At 35.2% G+C, this 13,327-nt stretch overlaps 1 protein-coding gene and 1 long non-coding RNA gene across 2 annotated transcripts in view; one reads left to right on the forward strand and one right to left on the reverse strand.

The window, feature by feature from the left end:
* LOC122839914 (transmembrane protein 163-like) overlaps positions 1-13,327 on the reverse strand; it is a 54,047-nt gene that overhangs the window by 18,529 nt on the left and 22,191 nt on the right. The gene's annotated exons all lie outside the window — the stretch shown is intronic.
* LOC122839915 overlaps positions 4,030-13,327 on the forward strand; it is a 29,970-nt gene continuing 20,672 nt past the window's right edge. The window contains exons 1-2 of the long non-coding RNA XR_006372142.1: positions 4,030-4,325; positions 8,051-8,101. This is a non-coding gene — a long non-coding RNA (uncharacterized LOC122839915). The remainder of the gene's footprint in view (positions 4,326-8,050; positions 8,102-13,327) is intronic.

Raw genomic sequence — 13,327 nt, forward strand, 5'->3', positions numbered from 1 at the left:
AAATCTTCCAACAAGAGCATTTGTTGAAGTGAACTGAGTGAAATGAAACTACTTCATAGTATAATAAAAACAAAACTTTAATGAAATGTTCACACATTGACCCATCATCTTGTTTTTTTGTTTCAGGAAAAAAGTAATTTATTTGCAACTAAACAATTAATTAACAAAATATCCCTCAATAGCAAGTGGTTTATCCCAAACCATACTTTTCAGCAGTGAGATGTTTGAGAATCTCTTACATGTACAACCCATTTCAGTTCCTCTCAAAGCATCTTCATAAATTACATAAATTGGTATTTGACTCAGCAATGATTTTCCATTTCTTGCTTCTCAGCTAATCTGTGATCTGTTTTGGGTCACTGTCATGTCAGAGGGGACAGCTCCAGCTTTTTTCGGGTTCTGATGTAACAAAGAGTTCTCAAAGTGTTCCTCAAGTCACCTGTTTTCCACAGGTGACTTGAGCTTATTTTTTCCTGGAATGCTTTATTTGTTTTATTCCAAACTTCTCCTCTGTTTATGTTTTCCGATAATTCACTTTTAGATTCCTCTGGCAAATGAACATTGTTCCAGAAGTCTTGGTCTTTTTCTAAACTCTCTGTGGTCCACTTCAGCCAAAATTGTGTGTTTTTTTCTTAAAGAGCAGAGGTTTTGTGCTTAGATACTTCCAATGGAAGTTAAACGTTTGCAGTCTCATTCTTATTCTAATTCTACAGGCCTGCACTTTATTTAATGTTATGCTCTTAATTTTGGGGTTTTGGAAATTTTGCTTAACATCTTGCTGTTTGCTTTCAAGGTTAACTGGGTTAAATAACCAAACCTGGGCATGTCCCCAGTTTATAGACTACACACTGTACAGTGGTATGGCTTATTTCTGATTATATGAACAAAATTACCAGCCTAATATGATGCTACAATCTTTTTTCTAAATGCCTCAGAAAGTTCTTTAAGTCTTACCTTGGGGTTCACTTTTACTCCGAACAGCCAAACTCTAAGGTTTAAACTTGCATGTAGGTATCCTAATTTATTTGTCACAAGAGTTAGCTTTCCTTAAATGTTACTTTATTTAAAAAGTTTTGAAAGGTATTTTCTTTAGTAATTGTTTTGTTATAGAGCTTGAGTTTTTATGTATTAAGATTCAATTTTCACATGATGAGTATTTTAGAAAAACACAAAAGCTTTCAGAGAGTGACTTAATTTTTGGCATGACTAACAGATGCTGCTTTTATTTGTTGATATTTTAGATCATATGCTGTTTGTTAAACAGTCTGCTTGTAAATCTGGTATTATTACAAACTAATAACTAATAAAATGAACAGTTTGGTGAGCAGAGGCAGGCAAAAGGGCAGAGAGGAGTTGAAATATTCAACAGGAGGATCAAAAAAGAGCTGACACCAAGGGTAAATTATGCTTCATTAAGATTTGACTAAACAAGGTTTTTATGTTAATGTGCCTGTCTGGGCACAAAGAGGAGAGGGAGATCTGACCTTATAGTCTCTCTCTGTCATTCTATTGGCTGGAATCATAAGAAGGTGGGACTGTTTCCATGTCTCTCCACAAGGGAGCAAAAACATTTGCATGCAGAAAGAATAAAGATTCAAGACAGAAAGTAGGTGAGACTGTAGACGAGCAGAGACAGTTTAAGCATAAGGAACAGCATGCACTCCAGAGTAGATAAATCTGTAAATCTGAGCAAAGATATGATAGTTCGAATCAGGTCATCTTTGGAAGTACAAATGCTTTTTTTTAAAAAAAAATGAGGGATAAATTAGAAATTCTTATCTAAAATTAAAAATGTGCTTCTGACTTCACAATTTGAAGCCTTGAAAATGGCCACCATTTCTTTAAGAAGCTGTTGCTCTTTCCGACAGTGTGCCCTTAACATGTCATCACAACCATGTAACGGTCTTATACTTACGCATTAGTTTTATCTGTCTAACTGCATCTTTTAATCTACTTTAATCATTTTCTAATCTGTTATAGATCCTAAATATGGCATCAGGTTTTATATTAAGTTTAATATAAAATGAATTGACTAAATTAATTTATTTGTGAAAACAATGGAAACGTCCCACAAAAAACACCAGAAGTTGTGACTTTTAAATGTTTTTCTTTTTTTTTTACAAGCTACACTGCAAACTAGGAGCACACTAACACAATCCCTGCTTTCTCAGCAGATGTTTCCGACAAGGTTGCAGTCGTCTTCTCAGCCGCAAAATATTGTGTTTAATAATTCAGGACCTCCAGCTCAGCTCAGCTATGCACTGAGCCCTCCTCTCCTGGAAGAGTTCACCCAGCGGAAAACCTTAGCCTGGATCTACCTGTTCTTCAGCCTCTGCTCCTCATTTCTTGTTCTTTTTAACCTCCTCCTGATTTCCTGATTTCTCTCCCCCGGTTCTGCTCTTTTGCCTTTACAGGTGGCCCACTTGCTCCTCATCCTACATGCCTCTGTTCTTAAATACAAATCCTATTTTAACTTCCAGTTTCTCTTGCTAAAGTTGTCATTTCTGAGTCAGATTTTCCTTCCTGTGTTTTCCTTTTCCTCTTTTTTATTCTTCCTTTGAATTTGTTTCTTTTCTCCTCCCTTCATCTCTCCATCCTTTTCCTCCTTCTCCTCTAAATACTTCCTCAGTCTAACCTTCCTTTGAGTTATCCCTCAGGGATTACACCACCCTTTTCTCTCCCACCATAAGCACAGCAGAATTGATATGTAGCCGGACAGAGCTGAAGTCGATTGGCACAGAGCAAAATGTACCATCTGCATGTAGCTTGGCACTGGGGATGCCACAGGGTTTGTGTAGGGCTGACTGGGATAATGCTTCCTACGCATATGTAGGTTTTCCACAGTTTCACCCTGGAAATGTTTAAACAGTTTAAAAAGGGCTTCCAGTGGAGTTAACATGATTTACTGCCTACAAGAAGAGTTGTACAAAGTTGCACCACTAGCGAAAGAAGAAGTCACCATAAGTTTATGCCAATATAATGAACATGAATAATTAGGAGCTCTAGTAAGCCCAGAACATTCATAAAAGTCCATGGCAAAAAAAACTTTAGGCAGCCATGGACATTTATTTTGTAATGCAGTTAAAAGGATATTTTTGTTGAAACCTATGTAAAATTAAACTTAGCATTGTTATTTAGTCTGAAAGAGATTATTGTCCTGTCTTTTCATCAAATATTTTTTAAATAAATGTTCAAGGAGGCAGATTTAGTGGTAAGGTTGGTTGCAAGTTACCTGTCGCTGTTTGAATATCCAAGTTTGGTTGTACTCTCAAACATCTGGTATACTTTAAAGTGGTAGGTTCAGAGTGTTTAACTTCAAATTAAAAGTAAATATGTGCCAGATTTAAAAAAAAAAAAAAAATAGCTGTAAAGCATTTAAATTCTGTTCCATTCCTTTATTTTCAATTTATACTTGTTCAACTGGCATTATTTCACTTATAACAAAACATTTTCCCATGTAACCTCCAAGTAAAACTAGTAATCATTTATCAATAGTAAGAAATTATTTACCTAAAACAACCTCCTATTTCATGATGAAAAGCTACTTGTAAGTTAATTTTTGTCTTACTTCAAGTGTATATTGAAGTAAGACTGATATTCGTAGTAGAAACTAGACCAAGAATATATGTGAAAGACTGATAGTCATGGATAAAATCCTGATGGAGAATATTGCTGTAGTCTGTGAAATCAATGTGTGGACTTTGTTTATGTCATTTCTTTATTAGAAAGCATACACAGTCAGAATGATATGAATTTTGACAGCCCAGATCCCTGTAAGAAATATATTTTAAATTAAACCAGCAGACTAAAACAGAATTGGATAGATGTTTGTTCACATTTATTATATTTTCAGAATTTCTGGATGAAAACAACAAACCTTTAATTTTGAAATTGCACAACTCTGTCAAGTGAATTTTAACGATCCAGAACTTCCCCTTTTCTGTCTTAAATCTCTGCAGCCATCAGGCCTTACATTTCCCCATCTAATTAAAAACAAACAAGCAGCTTCAACTACAGTATAGGGAGTAATTCCTTCATCTCTGAGGGTGACAGGAGAATGAAACAGCCTCTCCTCTGTTTACTGTTTACCTCACTAATTTACTTGCTTTGAAATGTTTCAGTCGTTCCCAGGCAGGGGATATACGCTGAGCAGCAATTAGTAGAAATCACACAGCTGCTGTGGTTAAATCTGACAAGAAAAGTTTCACATCGGAGGGTGCAGGAGCATAAGCTGGAGATGTAACTGCTCAACTTGACCTTATCAGGGCAGGCTGGACCGGTAACCGTGACACAGAATGAAGGGGCAAGACCACAAGATGTCTAAAGTAAGGACACACGCACACACACACACTCTCTGTTGTCATTAGCTATAAGCAGAAAATCATTTATATAGCTTGCTAGCTAGATAAACAGTTAGCTAGATAGCTAGCGATATAAACAGTTAGCTAACTAGATAGATAGAGATAGATTGGGGCAGGGAGTTTTGCAGAAAGTGATTTTGTTCATAAATGGCTCTATCCAAACCAAATCCACAGCTCTGGTTAAGCTTTTGGCCGCTGTATATTTTCCCCAGGAGTTTTATAATGAGATCTTTGGAGACTACTCTGCATAATCAAATACAAACACTCAGACAGATGCTCATAGAAGCATCCAAAAATATCACTCTGTAAAAAGCCTTAAAGTAAATTCAACTTTTTACACTAGTCTAGTGTCATAACGTGCAAAGTATTTAGTGGCAGAAGAAATAATTGTTTCTAAAATTTACATATTAGTACAAATTATATCAAATATAAGCATCTATTTTATTCTAACAAATAGAAGATTGCAAAAATTTTTTAACAATAAACACTGAACACCTTTTCCATTTGAGATTATGCTCCTGTAAAAATACGTATTTCAAGCTTTTTACACCGGGGTTGTCCTGTCCATCCAGGACAACTCAGGGTTAGGGTTAGGTCTATCACAATAACAAATTTTGCTGGATGATAAATTGTCCCAGAAATGATTGTGATAGACCAACAAACTTTAATTTTGTAAAGAGCGCTTAACACTAGAAGTCAAAGATATTTCAAACATCCAAAGTAAAACACAACCAAAAGCTATTAATGACACAGAAGTAAAAATCATACACAATCAAATCCATAAATAAAATGGATTATGAAGTCCCTGGAGAAAAAAAAAAAAATCCCTTCCCAAAATATTAATGATCAGAATTTAATTTTTAATTGAAAATTAAAACTGATTATATCTGAGCATAATACTGGTTTAATTCAATAAAGATTTCATTCCTCTCCTAAAATCTACTCATGTTTGTGACTTTGTTGTAGTTTAGCAGTCAGAAATGCTTCATTTCCATCCTTTCAATATGTTAATACACAAAATAAAAGCCTAAAAACCTGTCATCAATGCTGGTTTTGATCTTATTTTCTAAAATTGCTGTGTATTATATTATTTAAATTTGTGTGATTGGAATGATTTCAGATCTCTTTGCATTTTACTTCCAGTTTAGCCTGCAGCATGAATATATTATTCACACATAGGTTGTTTTCGCTCCCTAGCCCTGCAGCACTGTACTTCAGCTTCTTTAATAAATCCTTTTTTTTCTAATCAGCATTACTGTCTGCCTGCATCTGAGCCCCCCCACTTTATTACAAACTGTGACAAAACAAACCACGGCAGCCGCTAATTGGCTGCCACAGTAAGAGTTTTTTTATATATCAAAGTACCTAACGTGTTTACAACCTAATATTTCAAAGCTCAAAACAAAACCCTTATCTGTTATTGAAACGCTTATAGCAAAAAAGAAAACATCCCATTAGATATGAAACTGTGAAAGTGTTTTTAATAACAGCGTTTTTTTCAAGCACTCATTAAGCCAAAATAATAATCAAACATGAAGCTCTTACTCATAGCACACATAGCAGCATTTGTGATGGATGACAGTGTAATGTGATGCTGCTCTGTATTTTTTAGTCATACATCCAGCAAATAGTATGAACCATGTGACAAGCAAGTCGTGCCATGGCAACAGACCCCCATTTTCATCACATTTTATCTCATTCGCCGTGGTAACACCAGCTCAGACGGAGCTGATAGGTTTGTCAGATTAAAACATTGTGTGATGTATTGGACTCTGAAGACTTTGGCAGCTCAGAAAAGATCCTGAAGAACTGCAGCTAAAACAGAAATTGATCAGCCATTTTATTGTGCTTCAAGGGAATCCATCATATAATCTAAGGGCCAAAGTATTTTTCTAGAGGATATCAGGAGAAGAAATCTTATCTTCTGGCTTTAACATACTTTAACGTGCATAGTTACATGTCAGTTTTAATTCAAGAAAAAGGCCTGAATACTTCCAGTCCTGAATTTTATTTACATTTGTTTTCAAATATCTAATCTAATAATCTTTCTGAAATTTCTGGCTCTACTTAAAGAAATTATTCATGCTGCTAAGTAACCCACATTCAGTTCACTTGTCTCAGTAAGCCTCAAACTTTTAAATTTCATCTGCATTCAAAACAGTTTGTGCATCACAACTGACAGCTATTTCTATCTATTTGATGCTGTGCTGTCACTTTAGTTTAAGCATTCATGTCTACTTCTTATAGTCAATAGCAAATAACTAGAAGAAAAAACTGTTAATGCTGAGTATGACCATGAGCTACATGGTATAAAAAAGTGTAATTCATTGCTAGTTTTTCAAACAAAACTTCTTTTAAGTTCTTTTAATCCTTTAGCAAACCTTTCATGTGATAAACTTTTTAAAACAATTCAAATAACCATTACCTAAATAGAGCCTGTTTCACAACGCTATGAAGGCTAACAGACCTCAAAAGCAGCATATTAAGTACTGATTTGAAGAAATGAAAGAAAAGAGAAAAATGTTTTTCACTCGGGGCCATGTTGGTTTGGATAGCTATTTTTGTTTCATAAATTAAATCCTAAATTAAAAACTAAATTTTCATAATTAATAAAGTTATTTTCATCAGACCTTAAAATTTGAAATAAAAAGTTTATGTAAACTAAAACATTCACCGCAATGAAGGGTTTGCTAAATTTACTTTTGTTAATTTTACATTTCTGCTGATAACGATGTCCTTACTGACATTTTTTTTAGTTAGAAGCCACTGATCTACAGTACAGACCAAAACTTTTGGTCTGTACTGTAAGAATCGAAAGTGAGATTTAAAGTCCTACAGCTCAGCAGGATTGGCAGGATTGTTGGCCCTGCAGAACATCCAGAAAGGTAACCCTGACTCAGTGGATGAGGTCTACAAGAACCATACCTTGATTCTCTTATTTATTAGTGATAAATCGGTAATTTCTAAGTCTGATCAAAGAAAGAAAATGACAGCATTTCATCAGTTTTATTTCAAAAACAAAATCCCTGTGGAAGATCAAATGGAATATGTTATAAAGCACAAACTCAAACTCTTGTTTCTTGCTAAGAAGGACAGGAAAATGTTAAAAAGATCACATAAATCTGGAGATAGTTGGTTCCTCTCACAGAAAGCTTGTTATAAACCTATTTTTTTTACCATATCTGATATGGTCTACTAGGTGTCAACAAGCAGTTTGACATTGAGCCCCTGGCTGTCTATTGAGTAAAACCTCCTGAAACGCTTCTATCAAAGATTTCTGAGATACTAAGAGAAAAATCTGTTTTTGGTTTTTCAGTCTGGATTATGCGTTAGAGGTACACTCGGGAATCCACACACCTACACACAAACATGCATTTGTTGCCTTGCCAAAAGGTAGCAGAAGATCAGAATGCAAATTACATTTTTGTTTCTACTGTTTCAAGTGCATGTGGATGTCATGCGCTTGTGCACCTGCTTGGTTGGGGACAGAGAAGTCAAGACGAAATGTAAAACAGGGTTGTAAATTTAAGGCAAGGAAAGCACAATTCTTCTCATGTGCATTCATTCTGCCTCATTTTTCAAGACGTGCCTTTCGCAGATAAATGTTGCTTACTTGTCTGACAAACACCCACACTGTTATTCCCATATCTCACTCTGTCTGACTCTGGTTTAATCTGTCTTCCTGACAGAACTGGCGTACGCTTGGCTGTTAAAGAAGAGAAAGCTGGAATCAGTGGGTGGTGAGTACCTTGTAGGATTTTGATGAATGCTTTGAAATTGAAATAGACGTGGGTCATAAACGGAGTGAACATCTAACTCATCTACAATGTCTACATTTAGTTCTGAGAGATCCTTGAGGAGATTCTGTAAACCAACATACTAAATATCAAGTCTAACTTATATGTTTATGTGAATGAAATCACTTGTAAATGAAATTGGACTTCAGAAATCTAATGGATATTTTATAATTAATAGTTTTCACAATGTGCTAAACTTTGAACAAATGGAAATATTTTATATTTGATGTCAGAGCTGAGGTAAAAGAAGTGGGAATTTCAACATTGTCTGCAGTACCTCTTTCAAACGTTTTAAGCTTTACTTTACATCATCAGACACCACTTTTAATTTGGTCAGTTTATAGTTGCAGACACTATATGTAGCACTGATTTTAGACAGACTCTTACATGTGTCTTTTGTAAAATAAACTTGTTTCCACCACAGTTTACTACTGTTGATGTGAGGAGCTGCCATATTGAAACAGAAAGTTGATTTGACAAGTCGTAACTGGGTTAGTTGGAATTACCGAGTGGTCAATCCAACTTCAGAGGACATTCAATTGATTTTTCTATCTGGGAAGTAATAAATTTCCAGTTCTGAGTACAACTGGAACGCTGTGTAACACCTGTTTCCCCACAGATTGGTTCAGGTCTGCCTTCACTGACCAATTGTCTTCAGAGTCAGCAACAATACTTTTTTTAAAGTTCAGAGGCAGAAAATCTGCTGCAGTTCTTATTTATAACTGTAGATGTCTTGACACTAAAAATCTCCCTATATTTAACAATTTTTAGTAGGATTATAATGACAAAATAAAGTGCATACACAATGCTCTCCTTTTTAATTTTAACCCTGTCGGTGTTACTTTTACAGGTGTTATTTTATTTAATCATGTATATGTCTCACAAGTTAATGTTTTATTTTTTTTAGATTTTACCCTGCTGCTCTTTATGTTTGGAAAATAAATGGAATCAGTTCTACATGCAGCCACGGTATTCAGATGATTTGTTTTAATAGGAAAAAGGAAACATGTTCTTTGATGGGTCAAGTTTACTTTTCTAAACTTGCAAACAGATTTTTTATTATACTCTCCTGCCTGTGGCAACAGTTTGGGTTTTGAGTGTCTCTCGATACCCTGAAATAAGTGTTTCTTTGCTCTGTGCCAGTAAAGAGTTGGTGATATTTTAAAGGCAGCTTTCCAGGCTCAGAGCCGTTGCTTTGAAATAAAAAAGAAGAATGATGGCTCTATGTTTGGCTTTTTTGAGCCAGCATTGGAACCAGTTCGGTGCAAGCGCCATACCATACTCAACTCTTCTTTCAACTTTCACTATGCAGACAACTTTCCCTCCCCCACTTCTTCCTTTAATTTTTAAAACAAATAATTCTGCTCAAAAGTGAGATGCTAACATCAGTTTCTCCAAATGTACATTACTTCACTGCAAAACAATGACGGAGGGGGGGGGAGAAATTACCTTGTAGAATGAAGATGAATGACTTTTCCATTCATTTTTGCATTCTCGTTCCACCCCTTGCAGACTTATCTGCTGCTATTTAGGAGTTTCATCAGCTCAATGTCATAGAGCTCAATAAAATATTCATGCATTAAGAGAAGAATTAGGCTCTCCGAGTCCCTTTTCCCTGGGGCCATCCCATTCAGCACATGCAGCAATCTTCCAGCAGGTAACAAATGGCAACATGAGGAAGCCCAAGCTTGTTAATAGATCCACTGGATGCATAGCCTTGCAATTGATCACCATGGATCTACATAGCTGTGGGGTACATAAGGAGTTTTACTTTGTTTTGTGATCATACATAAGGCAGGAAGGTTGCTGTAGTTCAGCAGAGGGGTAATATAATGGCCTTATCTCTGAGTCATTCATAAATTTAAGCGATGCTACTTCATAAAAATGTGGCTGCAGAGCAATAAGCTAAGGCTTGGACTTTAATGTGACATTTTCTCGGATGAAAAAGCCACAGTGATACCCCTATCCATTCTTAGCCAACAAGTGGGCATAAACTTTAGATAGAGAAATGATTACTGTTGTTACCAGCTTTTCATCAGCTTTTCCATTGGTTGATGACCAAAGCATGGCTTTTTAGTTACCACTCTCTGTGATGGGTTTTTTCATCCTGTGAAATCCAGCATCTCAATTTCTCATTTTTATGTTGATTGTTTTTGTTTGTCATGCCACCAAGCTCTGATATAGGAAGCAGACACTAATTAATTCAGACAAAAATGGACCCTGAAATGTGCTTTGTGGGTCTAAAAGTGGAAAAAAATGACTAAGATTTTGCCACAATTTAAGTATGTGTTTCAATGTTGATGCATTCCATAAAGTGTATAGTATAAGTGTATCGGTATTAGCAGTTGCTGTAATGTCAACATCTCGTCATTTGGACTTTTCCCCAATATTCTGATCACTTAACCATTTGAAAAAGTAATCTCAATGTTAAATTTCTAAGTTATTAAAGCATATTGGAGAGGATAGGTAATTGTGGGTCAAACTATTGTCTACCTTTAAAAAGCTTTTAAAGGAATTACAGACTGTTGAGTGCAGACTGACCAAAAAAATAAAACTGATGACTTATGTGTCTGATTCAATGTGTATTTGATTTAGCTGGTTGTATAGCATAAATGTATTATTTATGCTTCTATATAGTAATACAGAAGGCTCTTACACAATTACATGAACGACATTTATCTCATGTATTTAGTTTTGCACATTACAGCAATTTAAACTAAATAGACACAATGATACAATTTTCCCTGTGGGTTTTCTTTAAAAAAACAACTTCTGTTTCAGTCATAAATTAATCAACACCTCAATTTAATAAACAATTCCAACTGTGTACACATAAAACCACATAGTGTGACTGGCATTAAAGACCCCAACACAATTTCGGAGTTATTTAGACATAGACATTTGCAGCACCTCACGTCCTTGGCTCATCAGTGAGGAATAAAAACAGTGAAATGCTGCTGACTGACGAAAGATGGTGCGAAGCTGCCTCGAGAGGCCGAACTATAATTACCCTGCAGATGGAGAGTTCCTGACAGCCAAGCAAATACACAGATAAGACACACTATTACGTCTGATAAAAAATGCCTGCACAGGGTTTCCAACAAAAACAAAAAACAAGCAAGGAGAGATGTCAGTAATGTTCTTCCAAAATACGCCGCGTAAACACAATTAGTGAAGTTTGCAGAGTAGTGCTTCCATCATCCATCTAAAAGACTTTATTACTCCTTCTTTGAATGCATTAAAAGTCTGAGCTGATGAGCTACTAAAGCTCAGAATTTACATAGCACAATTTAAATGCCCAGAACAAAGCTCCTATGCTGCATATTGCTTAAAAATAAAATGCAACATCATAAAGTCCTACATCAGCCCGCAGAGGTCTTAAAGATATTTTTTCCTGAGGAGACAATCGATAGTTTAATGTTTTTGCAATGACTTATGACACTTTCAGAGGTTTCTTCTATTAGGATGCAGCAGGTAACTCATCACTTTGACAAAAATAGCCTGGTCAATTCTAAGCAACACAAACCATCCGCACAACATAAACTGCTCCAACAAGCAAGACCTCACTGCAAGTTAGGAAATCTAGTTTTCAATTTAAGCACTAATTGAAGATAAGAAACACATTTCCAGTGAGATGCTTATATCCAGTGATGGGTTTGAATGGTAAGGATTAAGAAGATTAATGGTAATAAATTGATTATTGAAATAATTGTCAACTAATTTAGTAATTAATTAATTATTATATGTGTATTGTTGTCCCTCTATGAATTTAAATTCAAATTTATCCATCCAATTTCTGTCGAAATTACTCCTCCCATAAATAAAATGACCAAACGTATTATAAGTATATGAACAATTACGGCTTCTACTGTATGCACATTTGAACAGATTTTGAGGATGAGTAGAATGGTAAAGTTTATTCCAGCTTAATTTAAGCCAATAAAATCACTGGACTTAAGTCTGGAGTGACATTTAGTACTGCAGAAAATCAAAGGTGGACCATAAAACAAGACTTGAATTACTGAAATGGCTTCCATAGTAACCCTGGTTCATTAACCACGTCTTAACCATGAGGCAGCCGGGTTGTAAACCTGACAGCTTTCCACAAACAAGTCACATCAGAAGGTTACTGAGCCGTGAAGCCTCAACAGAAACAGCCTGAGCACAGAGCTGAGCAGTGATGCTGAGTTAGGCAAAATACCTTAGCAGAGATTAAAACTGAATCCAACCATAAACAAAATATGTTTTAGATGCTAAATTCATGGGATGAACAATGTCTGTTTGGCAAATTATTGTTGGCTAGCTCCCACATAAATGCAGACATTGTCCAGAGATATGATCCTTTTTCACTTGAAAAAACATGGAGTCATTAAATTTTACACCAGAACTCTGAAATAATGTGACAAATCTCTACTTTAAGTGGGCTATCTTTAATATAAAAGGACCGAAAATAATCAGATTACACAACTGACACATACGTTTTTATGTCAAACTGTTTCAGCTCCATTACTTTTGTTTCATCCTGATGTCCCACTGACAACAGAGTGTGTCCAATCCACCATGTCTGAAATCACCTGAACATCAGTGGCATTTACAGGATGACACAGGTGTGTATTCACTCACATGAATACTCCTTCAAAGGCTTCACATGTGAAACAGATGTGTCCAAAAGGTTGTGGTAAAACATACTAATGGTTAAAATTTGCAAATCATAAAACTACAGATATCAAAACTCAATTAAAATAAAATATGGATAAAAATGGTTGAGAACTCAGACACCTTTAAAAGTAAAGATAAAATGCAATTCAAAATTAGTCATAGCATTTACAAAGAGTGGCCTTAAATAGATTTAAGACAAAACATCTATGCAAGCATGGAAACACTTTTTTCCAGGAATATAGTTATGATATACAAATACTGTATGATGCAAAGATAGATTCAGATTTAACTGTATATATGCTACCCCTCGTTAGTTCCTAATAAGCATCAAAAAACTGCTATAAAATGAATTTTATCTTGAATGGTTTTGGATTGGTCTATTTATAAAAGCCAAGAAGAAACATATTACATTTTAGATGTTGTGATATTCACTTTTGATTTTTTTGTTTTAAATAACTACATTGTTTTACTTCTTTCTCAGTCACCTGAAATCAAGAAAACTTTCCTGAG

Source organism: Gambusia affinis, linkage group LG11 (assembly GCF_019740435.1).
Source record: "Gambusia affinis linkage group LG11, SWU_Gaff_1.0, whole genome shotgun sequence".
Taxonomy (NCBI): domain Eukaryota; kingdom Metazoa; phylum Chordata; class Actinopteri; order Cyprinodontiformes; family Poeciliidae; genus Gambusia; species Gambusia affinis.